This window comes from Passer domesticus, chromosome 5 (assembly GCF_036417665.1).
Source record: "Passer domesticus isolate bPasDom1 chromosome 5, bPasDom1.hap1, whole genome shotgun sequence".
Classification (NCBI taxonomy): Eukaryota; Metazoa; Chordata; class Aves; order Passeriformes; family Passeridae; genus Passer; species Passer domesticus.
The window spans coordinates 17,810,053-17,832,520 of NC_087478.1; the positions used below are offsets into that span (position 1 = coordinate 17,810,053).

General features: G+C 35.8%; 1 long non-coding RNA gene across 1 annotated transcript in view; it reads right to left on the minus strand.

The window, feature by feature from the left end:
• The window catches only part of LOC135301763 (uncharacterized), a 214,517-nt gene that overhangs the window by 68,125 nt on the left and 123,924 nt on the right, over positions 1-22,468 (minus strand). The window contains exon 4 of the long non-coding RNA XR_010363504.1: positions 13,358-13,485. This is a non-coding gene — a long non-coding RNA (uncharacterized LOC135301763). The remainder of the gene's footprint in view (positions 1-13,357; positions 13,486-22,468) is intronic.

The window sequence follows — 22,468 nt, forward strand, 5'->3', positions numbered from 1 at the left end:
CTTTGTGGATGAATCTGTGGTAGTATGACACATGAATGAATATGTTCAAAATTTCCTCAAAGGTCAGCTATAAAGAGTGTTTTAATAGTGATTTCTAGGAAAATTAAGTATAGGTCACAGCTTCAAACCTGAGGTCTGCCCACTACTAAAGAAAGGACATATATGAAATTCAGTCTAAAATCTTCTCAGGTTTTTTGTTCTACCCAGGCTATTGTTTGAGATACATTGTTTCTCATGCTGAGAAGATGCAAATCAACATTTTCCTGGTACTGACTCCATTCTGTCCCCTGAATTTCATTGGCATGAGTGAGGCTGTGCACAGACTGCCTGTGATACACTGATGCCTGTGATGTTTGGAGTTGGCATACTCTGCACTGCACTGTGATGTCTCAAGAAGGTGTGTGCTTTTGAGAAGTATTGTGAAAGGAGTGATTATTTTACTCACAATGTAATTAACACATGAAATCTGAGATAAGTTACCATGAAGACTAGTATTTCCCCTCCAAAATTTCAACACTTATTCAGAAAAAAAATAACTAAACACATCATAAGGCAAAACAGAAAAATGGTGGTTAAAATGGCACTGTTACGGATACTACTTATCTAGATTTTTTGGGGTACAGCTTAAACTAGTGGAATCAGGAAGGAATTTTCTCCCTGTGCATGGAACCATTCTAGTAAAAATACTCAGGGCATACATCTTTCCTTGAAGCATCTGGGATTTAATATTAGGAGAATACAGAACTAGAGAGAGCATCCAGACATGTGTCACATGACGTTGCGTGACACAACTGGTGGTTGTGGATTTCCATCAGATGTCCATACGTTGTTGTGATATAACTGGCTAGGTTCTATTATTTCATAACCTATGAACGCCTTATAAACAAACATGGAAGGATAAGAGTAGCTTTCTGCTGGGAAGAACTTGAAATACAAATGGGTTAAAAACATTTCACTTGTCTCCTGCACTTGGTCAGACACAGTGACAAATCCTTCCACCTCTGACAGGTTTCATTGCAATAAGTGCCAATAACAATTATGCTAAGTTTGGCTGAATGTAAATTCAGTCTGAATTCCCTCAGCTCTTCAGATTTTGACAACACTATCAGTTCATAACAGACCACCTGTTTGTTTTGTAGTGCCTGCCAAAACATATAAGTGGTAATGAGGAAAGGAGATGCTGCTTTTAATGTGTGTATATTTATATAATATGCATAAATTCATACACAGCTAATGTACACATTTCTTTCCACAGAAGCAGATAGAAGATAAACAGCTTGATTACAAGGTGACGCTGTTTTGTTTTTCTCTTTTAGTCACCTTAATGAGTTTATTTAGCATCAGGGTTCAGTGTGGAGAGGGAAAAGTGTTATCCATTCTTTCATGCAAAAATTGTAAAGAATGTCAGTATCTGTCCTGATTTCAAACTCACAACTGTAGAGTTGTAGATGTAGATTTTAGATATCATGGAATGATCCACAGATTGTATATCCTGAAGTCAGTGGAGCTGTGCTATTTACAGCAGCTGTGTTATTTTCACTACACACCAATTATATGCAAACAAGCATGCACATGGCATCTTCATGAAAATAACAGCAGAGAACAAGGTCCTTTTCTCTCAAAACATTAAAAAAAGATACTAAATATTTCAGACTATCCAAACATCATACAATGGCTTGCACTGGGTGAGCCACGTCTTCCAATTTCTTTTTTCTGTCTTTCCCATATGGCACTACTCATGGTGAGGATCTAGCCATATATGTTTCATACATGACTTAGAAGACAGGCAGAGAGAGAAGACCAAAATTTACAAGAGCTTTTGTCTCAGCACAAGGTACCAATCTTTTGTCTCAACACAAGATACCAAACCACTGAGTTTTCAGAAGTTTTGAGTAACTCTCCCATCTGAATTTTCATTAGAATTTGAAATCATGAAGACTGTTGATTGGAATAAGTAAATTAAAAACAGGGGAAAATAATAGAAAGAAAAAAAAAAAAGTTAAGTGAATAACAGCGGAAGGAAGGTAGCTTATTCCAGTTCACTACTTCCATCTGAAACACAAGACTTCAGCTGTTTAGAAATATCTTTGATACAGCATAACAGTAAACACCAAAATTTTGAATTCTGAAAATTGTGAAGTTTAACTCTGGAAATTACTGCCTGGTTTTAAAATTTGTGTTTAAATTGATGTGTCAAAGGGCATCTCTAAGTGTCAGGCAACACACAGAATCAAATTCATAAAGCAATGTTTTCTCTTCTACAATAGAATTCCAGCTATCGCATTCTGAAAAATGTCTGTGACTGAATGGATGTGCTTTTAATCAGATTGGAAGAAACATCTGAGACATACAGAAAGTGGCAAAAATTCTGAAAAGACTGATTGTCCTTGTCCGCATTATCAAAAGGCTGAAAGGAAACATCTGATCATCTCACCTTTCAATGAGTATTCACATTTGTTCCATAAATTTTCCTCTAGTGAAAAGCTAGTTTTACACCTTTCTCAAGACTTTGATTCTGTGTGTCCTGAAGCCTCCATCAACATCTTATTATTTCTACCCAGAAATTTGAAATTCTAGTATAAGCACAGCTATGTACAGCCCCACGCTGTTAGCATTTACCAGTGTTCAGACCCTTCATCATAATTATTTCGTGCATTAATGGGATGTACAACTTTAAAACATGTGCTGTAAGTATAATTTAAAAGGAGGTGAGACTTCAGACCTTTGATAATTTTCAGGTGTTTTCTCCCTTTGCTGAAATATGCTTATTTTCTTGCTTGTCTTTATGCATTCTTTTCAAAAATAAATTAAAATAATTAATTAATAAAATTAAAATGCACTTGCAAAATTAATTGTATTTAAAAGTTAATTTTAGCAGGTTTTGAAGTAAATTAGCTTCTTGTGCTCCAGAATTTAGTCCAAAAAATGTTTATTAAGGACTACCTTCTCTGCAGCAGCTATTTCTGAATAACTCCATAAATCTGCAGAAAAGCCTAAAGACAGACAAAGTACCTCTGTACCTAAAACAATACGGATAGGGCCAGAGGCAAATTATGCTGAACGTTTATGCTGCTGAGAATGGTAGGACAACCCTGAGTGCTTCCATTCTGTCCTGCAGTATGCAATGCAGACACATTCCCAACATGACCTTGGACTAATCTTTTATTGTATGTCAATGTCTCATCTTTAGAAACAGAACTATTGTGTTTATAGAGTTCATTAGTGAATGTGAGATGGTCAGATGGCATTGTGATGAGGTAACAGAACATGGATTATGCCTACGTGTAAGCATTCACTCATGCAAAACAGGAATTGGGAATGATTTCATCCACGTCAGAATAGCCACAGAAAGAACCAGAACAAGGTAGGTTTTATGGAGAAACTGCACTCTGGCAGAGGCCAAATTTTGTAAAGCTACATGGATTAATGTAATACTCCTGACTTTATCTGGAGTAAATTCAAAGGTACCACCAGCCTCTAGTCCCAGGGTTAAATTGATGGAAAATGGACTAAACTGGTGATGAATCATGAAGTCTCCTCTCCTACCTCATATCGTAAAGGATAAGCAGTCGCCTGTAATGACTAAGACAGTGTTGAAGGAAATGCTAGATCAAAAAATGTGTGCCAAAACAGATAATTGATTAGAAGATCTATGGACAAACCCAATCTTCTTTATAATACTATAAGCAAACAAAATGTTGAACTTCAAGGTCTGTGTTGCTTTGTGTTGCTGGCAAGTAAGAAAAGAGAACCAAAATCTAATGCTAATCATGTTAGCAAAAGTAAAGTGTTATTTTTTGTTCCTTAAAAAAAAAAAAAGTTTGATTCTACAAAACTGACACAAAATGCTAAAAGAGGCGACAGAAACCATACTACTGTAGAATATATACTCCAGGAGCCATGATTTACCCTTGGAACTGTATATCATGACTACTAAGAAAAGAGACTTGAATTTCTGCAGAGTATATGTGCCTTGGCAGACATTATTGGACAGTGAGATGTTTTGAAGAAATATTTGTTTAGTCCCCTAAACTATAATGATTTTGGCTGGAACACAGGTCATCAGATACAAAGAGTAGTGCCCTTCTTTTCTGGAAGAAAAGTGATAGTCTACACATTTTACAGCAAATTTGTAATTACCATGAATCTTTAAAATGCATATTTGGCTTTTAAGACAAAATTTTCAGCTATTTGAGGTCCACTGACACATTATCTTCCACATCAATGTACTAAGTATGTATAGTAGTTTTGGAATGGTTGTTAACACATTTGTGTGCAAACAGCCTGATGGGTCTTTTACAGCAAGTGGAGAAGTTTCCTTGAGGTTTAATTACTGATGGAGTAACACTTTATCTTGTTCACAGAAGCACCTGGTAACACAACCTGTGTCAGGTTTCACATTGCACTATGCTCTCAGTCTGTCTTCCAGGAAGTTACTAAGCTGTTCTGTGTCTGTTCCATGATTTTTTCTTATCAACTACCAAGTGTGTTTTTGGTATCCATGGCTTCATAAAAATTTTGTTGATGGGTATTTATAAACTGGAGGTGACTGAAATATCTGAAATGTGAATATCATGAAAATATTGAGATAAAATATTGTGATTTTTAATAGGAAAGGGATTAAAAAAAAGCAAATTACTTGGAAATTGATAACCTACCATATCCTGTTAAAAACTGAATATTACTTTTACCTTGTTGAAGATACGTACACACATATATCAAAATATATGTTATCCTCAAAAACACAATAATGGATTTCAAGATGTCACATACTGTACACTGTATGTTCTGTATGTTACAGCAATATTGTTAAGCACTCAAGGTATTTAATTGGAAATTTATTGGACAAATTCCAAGAGCATGGTTTAATCTTTACTGTTTCCGATGAAATGGCTTGGAAAATGCTGAGTAATGCAAATACTCAGTGCAAATAGGTGTGCCTAAGAGTTAGCGTATCCCACTAACTGCACAGAGCCAGGGAAGTCATGCTGGAACAAAGGATCAGGCAGCCACAGCCCCAAGCATCTGTGCTTGGCATACAACCAGCAATCATGTGATATGTATCCACATCCAGAGGGAAAGACAAAGATAAAGAGGACAGGAAGAAAAAAATACCTTTCTGAAGGGAGAGCACTCAAAACTTCTCTTTAACTCCTTTGTTAATTAAAAACTGTGGTCAATAAATGCAATTAGTCAAAAGACTCCACTTGTCAAATAATTTTGCAAACAATGGGTGAATTAAATTAAAATAACTTCTGTGAGATTTTTCTTGTTCAAGAAAAAATAAATAAAACTATATTTTTGTTTTCTTCCCCTTAGCTTTCAAATGTATTTTGATAAAGGAAAACATATTAAGTGCAAAATTTTACAGGTAAAAGAAAATTGCAGTAATTTTTTTGTAAGTAAAGTAGAGGAATCAATAAGATATATAAAATGACTGCTTAAAAGCTCTGTTCACACACACCAGGTCCTCCCATGAATTAGCTATTACCAGTGATTCTGATCAAGAGCACTTCCCTCGAGATACCTGACATTTTCAAGATTACTCTTCTCTCTAATGGGAAAAGCCCAAGACATCCACTGGGAATGTGAGATTTGACATTTCATGGCAAAGGAATATGTGTCAAAACGCTTTTGGAGGAATTTCTGAAAATATGGTTAGTTCACACTTTCCTTTCTTGTGATGCAAGTAGTGTTTTTTTAAGCTCAATTATTTTTTTTTTTTTACAGCCCACCAAATTTGAAGGTAGCTTCAGGACCAATGCACTAAGTTGCTAGGAACCCTGCTTGTTGGTGTTTCATGCTAATTTGCAATAGTGTATAGGAACAGCAGTAGATTTTGCACAGACCAGGGACCATTCACAACAAATTTGAAGGTAAGTGATGTTAAGCATTATCATCATGAACTGTAATTTTTCATCAGAATAATCGTCCAGAAAACAGCGCTCTGGTCCACAAGACTTACTAGTACAAAAACAGTTTTAATTTCCTCTAGTGCTAAAGGATCATGCATTTTCTTTATAGAAGTATTTCTTTCATCAGTTATCACGAAAGCATATGAACACTGAAAACATACTAATGATTTGAGCCTTATGTTGGGTAGCACAAGGGTTGGCTGCTGCACACACAATGTATAAATCCAAGCTTGTTAGTGTGTGTAGCAGGAAAAAAAGGGACAAGACTGTTTTCCATATGTCTCTTCAGACTTCAATAATCTCGTGATGTTGTTCCTTGCAACTTTGCTGTGCAAGACACGTTACAACATTCTGCTGATACAGTCCCAAAGCTTAATGGACATCAGGGTCAAAATCTACCAGGAAGCCTGCCTGTTTCAAAACCTGTTTCAAAGGTGTTCTGTACTTACAAGTTCTAGTCCAAGAGTTTGGCTGCCCTTTCTTTTGCCATATCTACCAAAACCATGCTAGTCTTCCTCTTTGTTGCAGATTGACAGGGAGAGAGCTAGCTGAGATGTGTAAAAGCTCCTTTTTTTTCTGGCAATCAATGTTTTCCAGAAATGTGAGTACCTTCCCTATATATCATAATAATATATCAAAAATAAATCATCTATGGGCAGGTCATGCTTAGTTTTGTGCCAGGCCATCTGTGGTCCATGTACAGAGACAGGAGTGCTAAACAGAACAGATGTCATTGGAAATATAAGTCTCTAAACATGCATATGTTACATGCGCTTTCATCAGAAGACTGAGTTATAAAATGTCTCTGACTTTTCTAGTATCACTTTATTCTGTTTCAGTGTGGATCATGATGTCCTTGATTGCCTGTGTTCACAGCAAAATCTTCAAAAGCTTCATCTGTCTGCTTAATGGAATAAAGTTATTCAAAAAATCTCTCTCCCATCTTTCTGTCTTGGGTCATTAGGACAATAACTCTCAGACCTTTCTCATCTAAAGCTGCAAGGGCCACAGAAGAGGGAAATGCGTACCTGTTCTTCATCTCTGTAGCAATCATTAGGGCAAAATTTACTGCAAATAGTAATAAATAAAGCATTTTAAGTGGACTACTGGAAGTAAAGCTGGAACCTATATTGGGGTTATCATGCCTAGGTGTCCTTGCACACACACTGAAGATCTTAAATTCCCTCTTGGGGAATTTCCTTTTTGCAGAGCACTTGAGGAGACTTAAACAACTAAGTACCTGAATTTAGGCTTATATCTCACTAAAAAAGAATTAATCCTACATCTTTATGCCGTATCGTGTGGAGCTTGATGCAGAAACCTGTATTCTGGGTTTGGTTTTCCTGTTGCATACCAGCAGTTCATCACAGCTCCTGTCATTGCTGGGGCTAGCTGGGGACTGGAGCAAAGTCCTGCTTGTGGAGTACTTTTTAGCTAATAAGAAACTATCTGAGCAGGAAAATGCTTTGTAGTGGTTTTGGAATATTTGTTATCCACAATAAGTATAAACATGATTTATGACTTTGAGAAAAATGAAATATATCCCAGAGCCACAAGGTTTTTCTTTAAGATAGAAAGTGTATTCCTTTTCTCCTTCTGTAATTTATATCAAAATAAATATCTTGAGGGACATGATAAGGAACAACAGCTTCTTTACAATGCCCTTAGTCAGAACATAAAGCTACGTGCTCAGCACTTATCATTGATTTATTCAAATCTCAATTATGTCAGTTACTTCTGTGTGGAAAACCAACCACTAATAGATACTTTCAAAATTAGAATTATAGTTTAAGTGGGCTTTTTTTTAACATTGTGGAAATTTTAGTCTGTCTTTTTCCTGTTGGTTACATACTACTTGATTTTATTGTAGAAAATGCATTAAAATGCATCTGACTCCTCATTATTACCAAAGTATGAGAATAAGTCCCAGGTAAATCATTCTGATAAATTTTAGATGATCAGCAAGAGATGATCCTCACCTAATTTAAAACGTCCAGGGTCTGATTCATTCACCTGCAAACACAGCCAATGACTCTTTAAACTGTCCCTGGAGATCCAGCAAGTTTACTACCAGATAAGACGTGGGAGGCACAAGGCACTCAAACCCTTCTGGAGACTGTCATACAGAGTTCAGCTTACAGATCAAGGTACTTAAATATTTATGTCTATTTTATAGATTTTACAGTGTCATTATAGTCTAGACTTTCTTTATAGAAAATAGAAATTTATGAAATTGATACAGCTATTGAAACCTAGTTTAGTTAATTTAAACATCAGTTCACTAAATTTGTTTTTACTGAAGAGTAGTTCAAATGGCTCTATGAATGCCACTGTATCAACTAAACTCCACTGACTGAATACAAATTTAAATATCATTAGACCCAAGAGAAGGTCATCTAGTTCTGAGTTGCTCTAGGGTACCTTCTCTGGCCTATGGCTGCTACTGCAAAGATCATGAGCCACTTGTAGGTCTTTCATCAAAATTATTAACAACACATGAATATTTCACAAACCTTTGGGCATCTCAGATTACACTTCAGAAAATGGAAACATTACATTTAGAAAATGGAAACAAACCTCATCTCAAACATCATAGTAACATTAAAGTGTGTGTCTGAACATCCTTTTCTGAGATTTTGAGGAGATCCTTTGAGCCTGGGGTAAGGAAACATAGCTGCTTAGCAGAAAATAAGCAGTCAAAATTAACAGCAATTTTTAAACTATACAGACACACACATACATTAAGTTCTGCCCTCGAGGAAAAAAGTCAGCAGCTAGGCATTTACTATCTCATAAACATAAGAAATCATGGGTTCTAGAATGCTTGGACACTTCTTTCCATTAGCAATATCATGCCTGTATAGATTTTTAGTATATTCTTTAACAGATATAGTTGTTGCAATAATAATATCCATCAAAGATCATATAATTGCAGCATTCTACTCCTCTCATTGAATCATAGTATAAAGAATGTCAAGATCTACTGAGACCAAACTGGCTCAGCATTACTACAGTGCACAGGATAATCATGTGTGAGAGGGATAATTTATGTCACTACATGTAGTGGCGCTTTGGGAACAGGAGGCACAAAACCTCTGAATTCCACATAATCTCACTTTTCCTCATTCTCACCTAAATCCTTTTCTCAGTAATGAGCTGTATGCAAAAGTACAGAGCCCTTCTGAATCTTTCTCTTTCCTTGCATATAATCATGGCACGGGAGCTGAATAACTTTTTCTTTTAAATAGATGATTCATAGAGAGCTTTTCAATAGATGAGAGAAATCCTTGCTTTCCATTTGGCTGATCAACAACTGGAGAGATAAATACAGAAGTGCTCAGAAAATTTGTGATGAAGTATCATGTTTGATAATTTAGCAAGAGGTCTGATCATTTTATTGACTTTGTCAGCAAAATTGTGAATTAATTGACCAGAATAAAATGTGTTAGTTGAGTATTAGATAGCAGACTACATCCTGCTAATTTGCCACATGTAGTCTACTATTTATGCCATTAATTTACTGATGTCAAGCTGGACAAGATTTTAAATTTTCCAGAAAATGTGTTTCATTTTGTTAATATTTTTATTTGTCCTTATGAGAAACCTGTTCTGTCATAAAAACAAATCCCTGTGTTTTCCCAGTACAGTTGTATGCAAATGTTTTCTGCTGAATGAATGTTCCTTCTTATTTTCTACAGTTTCACATCAGTGCCTGTCATCATGCAAATTTATTCTCAATGGGATTACTCGGAACTATGCTGGTGAGAGCTGTATTTGTTCATTAATTTAGGTCTCATTAACCACAAATAACTCTACAAGGATAAGAACAGATTATTGTCACTGTCCAATGTATATTAATAGTGTGTTTATTATGTAAATATAATTGCATACTAGTGAAATTTGATACTGGGCTTCTGATAGAACCTAAAATTCAAAGTCTCGGCAAGGAACATTACATAAAACTAATACAGAAGTCTTTTAGACTTGAATGTGTTGTGTTGATGATAATGCATAAAGCAAAACATATAATATATGTAAATTCTAGTCTGTATTTTGAAATAAGGGAGTCATCTAGTTAGACTATGTCTGTTTGGTTAATAACAAAATAATTCAATACTTTTTCATCATTTAAAAAAGGTGTCTACCAATGTTCTAGGAGCAGATTAAGAAATTCTCAACACTGGTATATATCATTGGTTTTGGGCTATTTCAGAAAATAACTGGACTGATAATGATCAGTAAAAGGTCATACATGATCTTTAAAATATACTAACTTGGAACCTATTGATTATTTACTTAGGTAAACCTAAGTCATTTTGCTTATGCAAGTGCACAATTTATCTGACTAAACAGTGCAAGAAATAGCAAATTTAAATATTTACAAGACGATATATGGTGCCACATTTGCTGTCGTGAATACCAAACATTAGAACTTAAACAGTGATGTTTTGCCTCCATGAGGGTCTACATTGAGGCTGAATTTTGCAAAAAGCTAAATCAAACTTAACTTTCAATTGTAACCAACTACCAATTCAACTCTTTCCACGTTCCACAATTTCCCCCATTACAGATGCAAATACTATTTTTAAAAATACAGTAGAAGTTTTAGTAATATACTCAACAAACTTGAGCTGACCTCAAGCATATAATTATAAAGATAATTGGGATAAGGCTTATTATTGGGCAATTATATTTTCCTAAGGCACTCCCAAGTGATTTTTCTCTCCCTGTCTTTCCCCACCTTCTGTTGGTAGGTACTTGTTCCTGCTTGTGTATCCAAGCTTGTCCCTCCCTGGGTTTTGCCAGCATAGTTCCCCAGGAAAGAGGGAGCTGGAGAAATTGCAACAGACCTTGGACAGGGGAAAAATGTTCTTAAGTTGGCCCTTGAAAAGTATGGATGATAAAGAAAGCAAGACAACCAGCAGGGAAGGGAGCAACCTGCAGAACAAAAAGGTGGGGGAAGTCTTTTTCCAAGGTAAAATGTATAGATCTTAGGCTGAAATTTTCAAAAATTAAAGCCCTGATCAAAAAGTTTTGGAAAATAAAATTGAAAAATTTGTGTTCTTCCCTCTGCTGTCTGAAGGAGTTCTGAGGAAGGATATCTTGTTTTCTCTGTGAGAGTGATTTAACATGGAAGAGTTTGCCTTGATGTTACCTCACACCTGTACACCTGAGAAACACATAGGAAATATTTTAACCCAGGCCTTTCACAGGACTCGTTTTTACTTCAAGATTTGATAACCTTTTTTGGAACACAAAAGTATGATCATTTGTTTTCTTATTTAAACAAAACACTTCCTCAGAACTATAAACAGGGAGTGAGAAAATTTCTCTTGGCACACATACTCATGTTCTTTGCAAGAAATATTTATTCATTCACTGTTAGCAAATAAATGTAAAATTACGTCTTTCCTGCTAAGGCATATCTCTCTGCTACATACCTGTGCAGCTGCATAATTTCAGTGGAAGCAGTCTGAACAGTGTCAAGAATGTACACAGGGATTCCTTCCAGAAGTAGGTCCCTTTACAATTTCAAATTGTTTTTGGTGTGTGCCAGGAGTAGGAAAGTGAGTAGGAAAGAAGTGCAGAACATGATCTAAGACACTCTGGGAACAATTGAAAAAAAGTCTACATGTGTACAGCTGGTTTACAGTGTATAATATGAATTCTTAGGGGAGAAAAGCCATTCAAACTTTCCCTTCTAAAATATTCCTAGTGTGAGGAATTATAATATTGATTTTGCTTTTAAACATACTCATCGTTTCACACCACACATAACTGGTGATGACTAAAGCTACAATATTTCTGAGTGTGTGATTGCTCTTTTGCAATACCCTGAAAAATCCTAGGCCAGTGCAATTTGGATAGTGAGAGTTATGAAATGTTTGAATGGTAATGTCAAAATAACCTCACTAGGTTCCTAAGAGTTCTGGAAAACTGTCTGGAATGCAAAAGCCAAACTTGCTTCCTTTAATGGCCTCAAGTGCCCTTTGGCAACCCCCTTGCTATGAGAGAGTACTTTAAAGGTATAGAGATAGCTTAGGCCGACATCAATACTTTTCAAATAGCACTGAGATAATGGTGAAGGGAATTCTTTTGAAAGCTGTAAAAACAGCACGTCTTGCTTCATGGGTTATGTAACTAATTATTAGTACTCATGACTTTTCACACACATACCTTGCATCAGCTTTTATATGTGATGCAAACTGAAGAAGAATTCAAACCTGGCATATTGAATTAATGGCCTTGCATTCCCTCAGAGCATAAAGTTTTGAATTGAAAATCAGCAGGTTTTGACAATAATTGGGGTAAAAATATACTTTATTCTATTCCATACTGTAGTTGCACCTACAATGTGATAATAGAGCTCACCACAAACATTATGCTACCTACTATTCTGTTCAGATAGCACTCATAGTCTAGGTTGGAATACAGCGGTTTTTTTGCAAGAGAAATATACATAACACTAGGGAGGGGTTTGTGGTGCAATCATCAGGCTGCAATAGGGTGAGTTGTTTGAAGAGTCTGTGTTGAGTATAAACTGCTAACTGCACTGTCTCATATCATGCAACCACCATTAGACAGAAGCAAAGAGGCTAAAATTTAAATGGGAATCTTGTTCTTTCTTCATTTCCAGTGGATGACACAGTTCAATCTTTGGTTTGTTTTGCCATGAGTGGATTTTAATTGCTGGTGTAGTCACTTTTCTTAATGTATAACTTATCACAATGACTCTAATGCTTTTATGATAGCCATCATAATTGCTGGAGATATCTTCAGAAGTCATTCACATTCCTCTGAACTGGAAGATTTCCAGAGTTTGTATTGTTTTGCCATGAAAATAGCTATTAAAAAAGTGTTATGTGCTGAAAGCATTTCCTTCTCTATTTGAACTTTAAAACTGTTATCTGATTAGCTTGCTGTAAATTGCAGAGGTAAATTTGACACAACACGCACAGCACTCTGCTCTTTAGTGGCCATCAGACTTACAAATGCACACAGTGCTGGCTCCTGACCCTGCTGCCACCTGAGAAATGGTTATTTGCTATTCTGCTGTGCTGATACCTACACTGCTAGGAACCAGCCCGACACATGTGAGGAGAGGCTTTAACTGCCAGGCCTGTGGTTCAAAACCAGCCATTTTTTCATGAAAATTCATCACTGTTAAAAATCAATGAAGCATTTTCCTTGTTGAATTTGCCTTACCAGTAGAAACCCTATCAGGTGATACTGTCCTGTGCTAAGCTTGTAACTATCTCTTAAAGGGCTTAGAAAGAATGAACAATCTGGCTAAGGGAGCTGTAGCTGCCTCAGCTACATATTTCACGACCCAGTTCTCAGTCTGGCCCTGACCTTTTGCAGGAAGGTTTAAATGTCCTTTGCATTCCAGCTGTTTCAGCTTATTAATTATGTCAAAGTGCTGACTTTAATTTTTTACTTACCTTTTGTGCTTGCACCATGTTTTGTTGCTGAAGAGGCTTCACACCATGGCTGTCCATGGCTTTGTTACCTACACCTTTTCAAAAGGATCTCTCCAGACAAGGTCACCAAGTACTTTACTGGGAAAGCCCTGCAAGACATCAGACATTTTGAACAATATTAACTTTTGGATTCCTAAATCCATGTGCTTCTAATAAACAGTATTACCTTCAGGCTGCATCAAAACAGTAGCTGTGCATACAAACTTTTTGTCTGTGCAGAGAAACTTCCATGGCAAAATCATTAATACTCCTTTTCTTTCTTACATATCTCACTCTTTCTGCATTACTACCCCCAGCTTGTGTAAACCAAAAAGCCTTAATTCTCTAAAGACTTTGCAGTCTTACACAATGTGAGAGATTTGGATGTTCAAACAGCAGATTACAATAATCTGGGAGTGAGCAAGCAGGAAAACATATTGACAAGTCATCTTGATGTAACTATTTATGCCAATAAAAATTTTGTCACTGGAAACAAAAAAAACCCAAACATTTGACAAGCACAGAATTTACATATAAAAGTGGTACTGAGAAAATTTCTTTGACGAAAATAAAAAATTATGTCCAAAAAAGCCTAAAAAGGGAAAATACTATTAAAAGGGAAGCATTCAAGAAAAGTGGAGAGCTAAGATTGAAGTGTTAATGCATTTTCTGGTACATTAAAGCTCAATTAAGTGATCATATAAATTTTCTCCTCATGGGGACTCTGCATCCATAAGTGCAAGGATAGATTGGTTTTTTTCTAAATGAGAAACTATTTCACAGTTTGTTTTATTGTTCACTGGGTGGCCAAATATCCTATTTCTTGCACATTATTTTAAAATTGCAAAAAGGCAGAATATTAATTTTCTTGTGAGTTTTCAATAATATTTGTCACTATCATACATGAATATTTCACAGTTTGGGATATTAATCATGGAAATGTTTCAACAGAAGGAAGAGAATGATTTTATTTGTAGTGCATTAATTCATTTGTTTGCATATCACAAGGTTAAATAAGGGCCAAATATTTTTACTAATTTAGGGTGCCACACTAAAAAGTCTTGAGCTTGTTTTTTCATATAAATTAGCACTGTTAAGTACTCTAAAATGTCAACATGCTGCTCAGTGTAACACAGGAGGGAGGTGCTAATGCTCAGTATTTCTAAAAATCTGTGACAAGGATGTTATGGTGGACACTGGAAAAATGGAAAATATCAAATTAGCTACAGTCTGTTACAGGCTTGTGCAGCATCGGGTTTATTGGAGGCTTGGATTCCACAGGAGTCTCCTAATTTATTTCAAGACTGTCACAGATCCTCAACTCATATTTTTCTTTATTTAGTAAACAATGAACAAAGCAGCTTCTTCAATTCACAAGGTTGCAGATCCCTTGGCAGTGCAATCTTCAACCCTGAATCACCTCCACAGCCATCCTTAGCACTGAATGAGGTTGAAAAATAATAACTGTGGTATCATTAAAGACTGTCAACACCTGCATACACACAAAAGAAATTACTTCAAATTGACCAGAAAAATATAATTTTGGTGTTTCTTAATCACAGTCTACAATATTTTGAAATACCATTACTGTACTTGTCTATGTTTTGAAATGGCTGTCTAATACAGCAGGTTAGGAAAAAAAAAACCCAGTCATCATAAAGCACTTTCTGTCCAACAAAACATCTGTTTGGTGACCAAATATTGATGGTCACTTTCATCCTTTGTATGTCTGAAATAACTACATTTTTGAATCTAATTGCTAACATATGAGTAAGAATATTTAATAGATACAGAAGTTTGAGCAGAAACTGTCCTCTTGGCTTTCATTAGTGGATACAGACATTTAATGTTTGACCCCTCTGTCTTGTTCTTTCCACTCTATTCTATTCTAACATCCAGTTTTCATTTCTTTCTTTAACTTTACTCTCCATTGACACAAACTCATTGAGTGTGAACTTGTCAACAAGAAAATAAAGGGAGTTCTAAAATTCAAATTAAGTCAATAACACATTAATTCATCAAAAAGTATTTGGCCTGTTTTATATTTTCTTTTGTATTGTGTAGCCCCAGCCATATCTCTTGATATCTTTATTCACCAGACCTGCTGTTTATAAAAGTTTGTGTGTTCCCTACATTCTTTGTGTTTTCTCTAGAGTTAATATTTTACTTGCTTCATTCTGTTGCTGTCATATAGGTAGAATTTACACTGCCTGGGTGAGCAGATCCCAGTTCTCACTGCATTTTCCTTGGCTTATTATTTGTATGGATGCATAGAAACATTCAATAGTAGTTCTTGTTTGCAAACTTCCTGCAAAGGATTTGAGAACTATTATTTGAATATTATCCATATAATTTTAGATATTGTCCTAACCCTAATAGATGCATTGGATAGCACTCATTAACATAAATATATGAGAATTCAATAAGTTAGAATAGAAATAATATTAATTTAACAGCAGTGTTTTGAAAGCACAAGCATGATTTATGGTCGTAACATTATGTTTCCAGACTCACTGAATTTATCAAGTGTTATACAGACAATGAAAGATCCACTGCCATTCAGATTGCACACTGGCACATTCTGTAGAATAAGTATATTTTTCACTAAACTGATATTTTCAAAGGAAAATAATTCCCCCGAACAACATAGGTGTTGGGTTAAACTGATAGAAAAATGATCTCTTCCCCATACCCTTCCATCTCCTTCTCTCTGCTGTGCATAATACACCCTTGTTCTGTCCTGTTAGATGAGGCTACTGAAAGGAGACTGAAGCTAAACTTCTAAGACAATGATGGGACAGCTGTTTTTTGGTTTTTTTTTTTAGTCCTTGCTCTTTCATTACATATTAATTAAAAAAAAATAGCAAGATCTGACATGTAAGAAAAAAAAACTAAGATGTGACTCAAGACCTTGCTAATACTGACAGCTAAATTTTGAACTTCCAGGAAGCTCAGAAAATTCCTGGAACATTTTATCAGGGAGTTCCCCTGAATTTCAAAGACGCTTCTTCCTTGTAATAAGCAACATCAGAAGTAAAAAGTTATGAAACTACTCTGGAAAATGTCTCAATACTTTCAATCACAGCAGAAGCAGGAAATTATTCTAGACATCTCATCAAAGAGGAACAGATAACTATCAAGGCTCACTAGATCATTTGAAGTCCATCCAATACTACTCTAAATTAAAGATTTTCGTCTATTACTTCCTAAAGCCAAGTGATGTCTGTAAGAGAGGACAGGGAATCAACTGCCTGAGGTCTAATTTCATCTCTTTGATGTAATGTTGAGAAAGCTTTTCTGCAGGATAAAGGCAACATCTTCATCACAGAATTATTGTTATCTAGAGGTGAATACCTACAGTTGATGTCCACTTTCCCCATTTTTGTAACCACATTGGAAAATAAAGCATGTTATGGTATTTATTTTATTTCTAAAGCATTAAATGCCATCTCTGTATGCAAATGCTGTTCTGAACAATCAGGTGGCCTTCTATGATGAAGTGGCTGAAATGGTTGACAGGGGAAGCCTGCATGATGTCATCTACCTGGAGCCTTTGATGGCTGCACACAAGTTCCTTCTCTCCACACTGAGACATGGATTTGAAGGGTGGACATGGATGTGGTGGATAAGGAATTGGCTGGAGGGACACAGAGAATTTTTGTCAGTGGTGCTCTGTCCAGTGGGAGACCAGGGAAGAATGGTGTCACTCAGAACTTTTGATTTGAGCTAGTGCTCTTTAATATCTTCATCAATACAGACAGTGAGAGCAAGTACCCCCTCAGAAAGTCTGCAGATGACACAGAGCTGAGCAGTGTAATTAGCACAACAGAAGGGAGGGACGCCATCCAGGGGGACCTGCACAACTTTGAGAAATGGGTCCATGAGAATCTCACAAAGCTGAACAAGTCAAAGGGCTTTTCTTCTTTATCAGATCTAGAACAATTAAACACGATTTCTCAGATTTCCTGTATATTTTGATCCAGGAAATTTTGAATAGAATTTTGGCTGTACTAGTCTTGATATACTAGTCTTGAGCCCACAATGCACAGGACTAGTGATATGTGTTTTGAAACACATACACTGATAGGCTTTTTAGATCAACTGAAATGAGGCTGTTGAACACAGGAAATATAAAGTCCTTTGCTTTTGTACACTGAATATCAGATGCAAGATAGTTGCTAAATCAATGTGTGTGTACAGAATCTATTTGCTGAGGATTTTCTTCTGGCCAGACTTCTGACTGACTGAAACCCTAGGTTTTTTTCCTTTCAACACAAAAGAAATTTTAAGGTGCAGAAGAAAATGAATTTGGGGAAAAATGGATTAAAGAAGTACTACCTGTGAGTTCTTCCACAGAAACCCTGATATTGTCACTATTATTGGTTTGGAGAGTGACAGAAATTTATGCAGGAAGCACTTCAGTTTAAACTACTTGTGCTCTTATTCTGGTATTTAGAGTGGCATAAAAGAATATCTTACTATGTGGTTGGACAGCATGCCTCCATGACAGAAAAATTCTAGGGGAATTTGGAGCCTTAAGATATCACAGCAAATGATGATCACAGCTGATGAAAGAATGCAGTTTCACTCTGTGGTGTAGCTTTAAAATCATAAATGTGTTTTATTTAGAGAAGAATGCATTAATTCTTCCCGATCTCTTGAATAAATTTGTGCCATTAGCAGAAAGTCAGACATGCTCCTACAAAAGGATGGTGATGAGGGACTGGGAATAGTTGCTGCAGAACTGTGACTGAGAGGTGTTTTAACATCAATGCTGCAAACATTGAGCCAGATGTATTCAAGGCCTTGCCTGTGGCTTGATGACACATACCCTTTTCACAACAATCGGTGGATTTGTGGTAACAATCAAAAGGCATTTAAAATGCTTGGAATGTGGTTTAGAAACCCGCCTTGGCATCTCGCTTTTCATGTCTTAGCATAAATGCCTCAACTGTTTTTATTGTTCTGCAACTGCTCATTTATTTTGAAAGAAGGAGCTTGGCCTGCAGTATTTGCATTCAACAATACTTGAAACAAAACATTAAAGTATTTTTTAATTATGCCAGTGAAATATTTCATATGAATAATGCCAACAGCTGGGTCAGACCTTTTGGTTTTGAGTAAGAGTTTATTCCAGGCTTGCTAACTAAGAGGTTCTTTTTTTAGAGAAAGTTTCTGATAAACTGCCAGTTTGGAAATGTATTACAGAACAGGAATGTCTTTTCAATTTGTGTTGCAGTTGTACCACATTCTTTATGTTTTTCTGATTTTTTGCCCTTATGACTCTATCATAAGAAATTACTGCATAACTGATGAAATGGCACAGAACTACTTTCAATAAAATTAAGAAAAGAACAATGTTAATGTAAAACACATTTAGCAAAAAAAATTACTTCATTTTGGTAGAACAAGACAGAAACAGACTTATAGATCTATGGATAGACCAGGTACTACTCCTTATGTTTAAAGATAGATCAATTGATTGATTACTTGTTAGATCAGTAGGTCAATAGACAGAAGGATGGAAAATCTGTCTGTTACTGAACAGCTTGTTTAATTTTAAAAATCAAGTACAACATTTTTAGCTTTGAAGAAACAGCCAATAAGCTTTCTCTCCTCTGGGTTGCAGTTTATTTGGCAATTATTGACTAAGAATAATTTTCCATATCTTAGTAAGAAAGAAATCAGTATAAGGATTGGTGAATCATATCAAGATGAAAGAATAACTTGTTTGACCCCAAAGGGAAGGAAAGTTGGTTAAACAGCTAAACTTCATCAAAACTTTTGTGGATAAATCTCTCCTCCATCACAATTAAAAACCCAAACCAGTTTTCACATCTGAACATTTGAATTCTGATATACAGGTTTGGGTTCATCTGCTTTTATGAACTTATTAGCCAGTGAAAGTCATCTCCTTTTGAATAAGAGACAGGTGTGGAGAGAACCACTGTTGTTAACACTGACATGTGAAGCCAGCCCAGCTGGCTTTGGGGTAATGGAGCCAGTGAGCTGGAAGAGCCGTAGAAGTTCCTGCCACCTAGTGCCAGCTCTGCCTCTCTTGCAAGGGAAAAGCTTCTGCTTACATAGCAGGTATTTAGCCTAGCATAATAGGGAAAACCAAACCAACTACCAGCTCAAGTTTATTGTACTAAGCTTTAAAATACAAAATTCAACTCTTTCCACATGTTCAGTGAGTCTCTTTTACAAAGATAAGAGCTTCACATGAGAAGATGTAGAGCTGTGAGTGGATCCTACTGCAATTATTCCAGGAATCCTATCTGTGGCTTAGGCAGCTCTAACAGCCCACACCCTCAGATCTTTACTGATTTTATTTCTTTAGTTGCTGTGATCAGGCTTGACCTGAGTCAAGGAAATATATGACACTTTTTCATATTCATATAATTTCTTGGCTTCTCAGGAAAACCTTGTGTAAGTATTATTGTTATTATGATTACTGTTACTAATCTGAAAGTATTTTTTGATATTCTATCAAGAATTCTACACTGACTGCATCTCTTCTAAAGTGTGCAAGGTGGTTGGAACACATCCTGACACCTTCAGCAAACTCTAAAGACTATGTAGTGTCCAATCTCTACGTAATTCTTTAAAATGTAAGAACACACTCACTTTTTTCCCTCATCACATTGTTCATTTACACAGGAACTGAGTTTGCCTAATTGTTCACAACAAACACTGTCTCAAACCATTTTGACTCAGTAACTCATTCTTTTGGTTTGTTCTGTGCCCAGCTCATAGGAGTTTTTGTTCACTGTGGGAAACAGTAGAACCAGTAGCTTTAAAGTTTCTCCTTTTCATAATATTTACATTTATTTTCCCTTAGGGAAAGAATTTCTCTCTAAAAGAGTCTTAGTCTCTTTGATTGTTGATGCAATAGCTGTGATTCTGTGCAGAAGATAATTTTTGAACAATAAACTGTTGGACCAGCTTCTGAGTCTGCAAACCGCAGTGACTATTATTTGACCTAAATAATTTATTTCAACTATCCCCTCAAATTTTAAAAGTTATTATGAAATCTTGCCATGAAGGATATGGCCTTTAACAGTAACAACCAGGAAAAATAACACCCAAATGTGTGTTCCTTTATTTTTTAAAATTATGTCAGAAATACAGATTATTTCAGAAATATACACTATCATTGTATCACTGCACCCATTGCTTCAGTACCCTCATGCTAGGAGTAGGAAAGGAGAAAGTTCTTCTGTGCTATCCCTATTTAGCATATTTTTGGGGCATGAGCATGGCTCTAAGTACCTATTAAGGAGATTATTGCACATAGTGGAGGGAACTATCTGTAAAAATCTCACACTGATGGAAAATTTCATACAGACTAAATTCAGTTTCTTTGTAAGTGAAATTATTAATATGAAATATACCAGGAAATTATGGCCTGAAAGAAGTTGTAGATTCAAGATATAACAAATGTGATATAAAATGTTGTTTTGTGTCACCTGGAAACCAAATCAGAAACATTTTTATCTATTTGAAGCAGTTCTGACTAGTTCTTTAATTATCTGAAATATCAGAAAATAAATTACAAGAGAAATAACCTTGAAACAGGAAAGTATTAATTCCTTTGTTTAACACACCTACATACATGCTAAAACCACAAAGCATCACATAACACACATCCATAGTTTCCAGACAGGCAAGTTAAGAACCCAATAAAAATATATGTTTTATACATCTAGTGCATTCTAATTTTTAGATATGCTGTTTTCTTAAGAGAAGATGTGATGTGAGACCCTTCAGTTTACCTTCCTGAGGGACTTTACTTTTTAAGAGTGATCTGCAGGTCATTTCAGTTGGTTTGATGCCTTACAGTTGCCTCAGACTTCTTTTCTCATAGAAAGAAGTATGAGGCAAACAAAATTCCCCTTTTCCTTCTGATGAGCTGGTCGATGCTGACAAATGCTTTTATTTCAAGGAAAAAACCTTTCTCAATGAAGATTTGGGATCCTTGCTCTGTTTCTTCCTCTGGGAATATTTTGATTTGCTCATAGTCAGTTCAAAGCTGACTCTTACACTGCACAGAAAAGAACTGAATTTGAATGTCTCTAGATTCTCTGTGATTTTGATTGTACTTTGAGTGGTATCTTCAGAGTACTGGGTTTAATATGTTGCTGTGATTAGTACCAGACCAAAGGACTCACATACCAAAGCTGGCTACAAACTGGAAGAATCTTTTTCTAGTTTCTGGCACTGGCTTTTTCCAGGGAAATCATCCATGTAGATGTCTTCTTAGTAACTGTACTTTTGCCAAAGCTTTTCTGTTTTCTTCTTCTGAGGCCAGCTTAGAACATTTTATCACAAATGCAGTGGAAAATGGTAGCTACCAATGATTTATCTTTCACTTGTGGTTTAATATCCACGGTGTGACTCAAAATACTTTTTTTTTATCACACTTTCCATATTTATAAGAAAAATATCAGTCATATGACAAGATTATTAAAGTTGTGCATTAATGCAGTTTTCCTGACTAATTAAAACACCCAATTTCAAGAATACGTTCTAAGAAATTTGACCCAGACACTGCAGCACTTCACAGGAGTTGGACCAAGGCTGCCTCTTCAAAAATCATATCCTTCATTTATTTCAAATTTATAGATCTTATCTCTTAAATTAAAATGTCAATTTAGGTAAGTTTTTCTTGAGAATACTCTCTGGAGATCTGGGGAACCTTTGACAATGGCTCTTACTAAAGTTTTAGGTAATGCTGTTCTGGCTATGACTTTATAGGGAAAGACAATTCAAAATCAGTTGCACCAACATAACAATTACATCCTCTTGATATTTCTCTCCAAATATTGAAAAAGGAAGAGAAAAAAAATCTAGTATTCCAACAAGCAGTGTGAAATTACAATTTGACTTGACATTAGGCAAAGTGCAACAATGCACATGATAAAAAATTCCTGGTAAACTATGACTAATAGCAACCTACATGATGGTTGATGTGGTTTTCTTTTCTGCCTCATCTTTGATTAGTACAGACACGCTGTCTACTGCTGCCGGAAATGACTCATTTCACATAATCACTCTTGTTTACTGTCCCTTGCCAAAGGTCTTGCTAGGTTT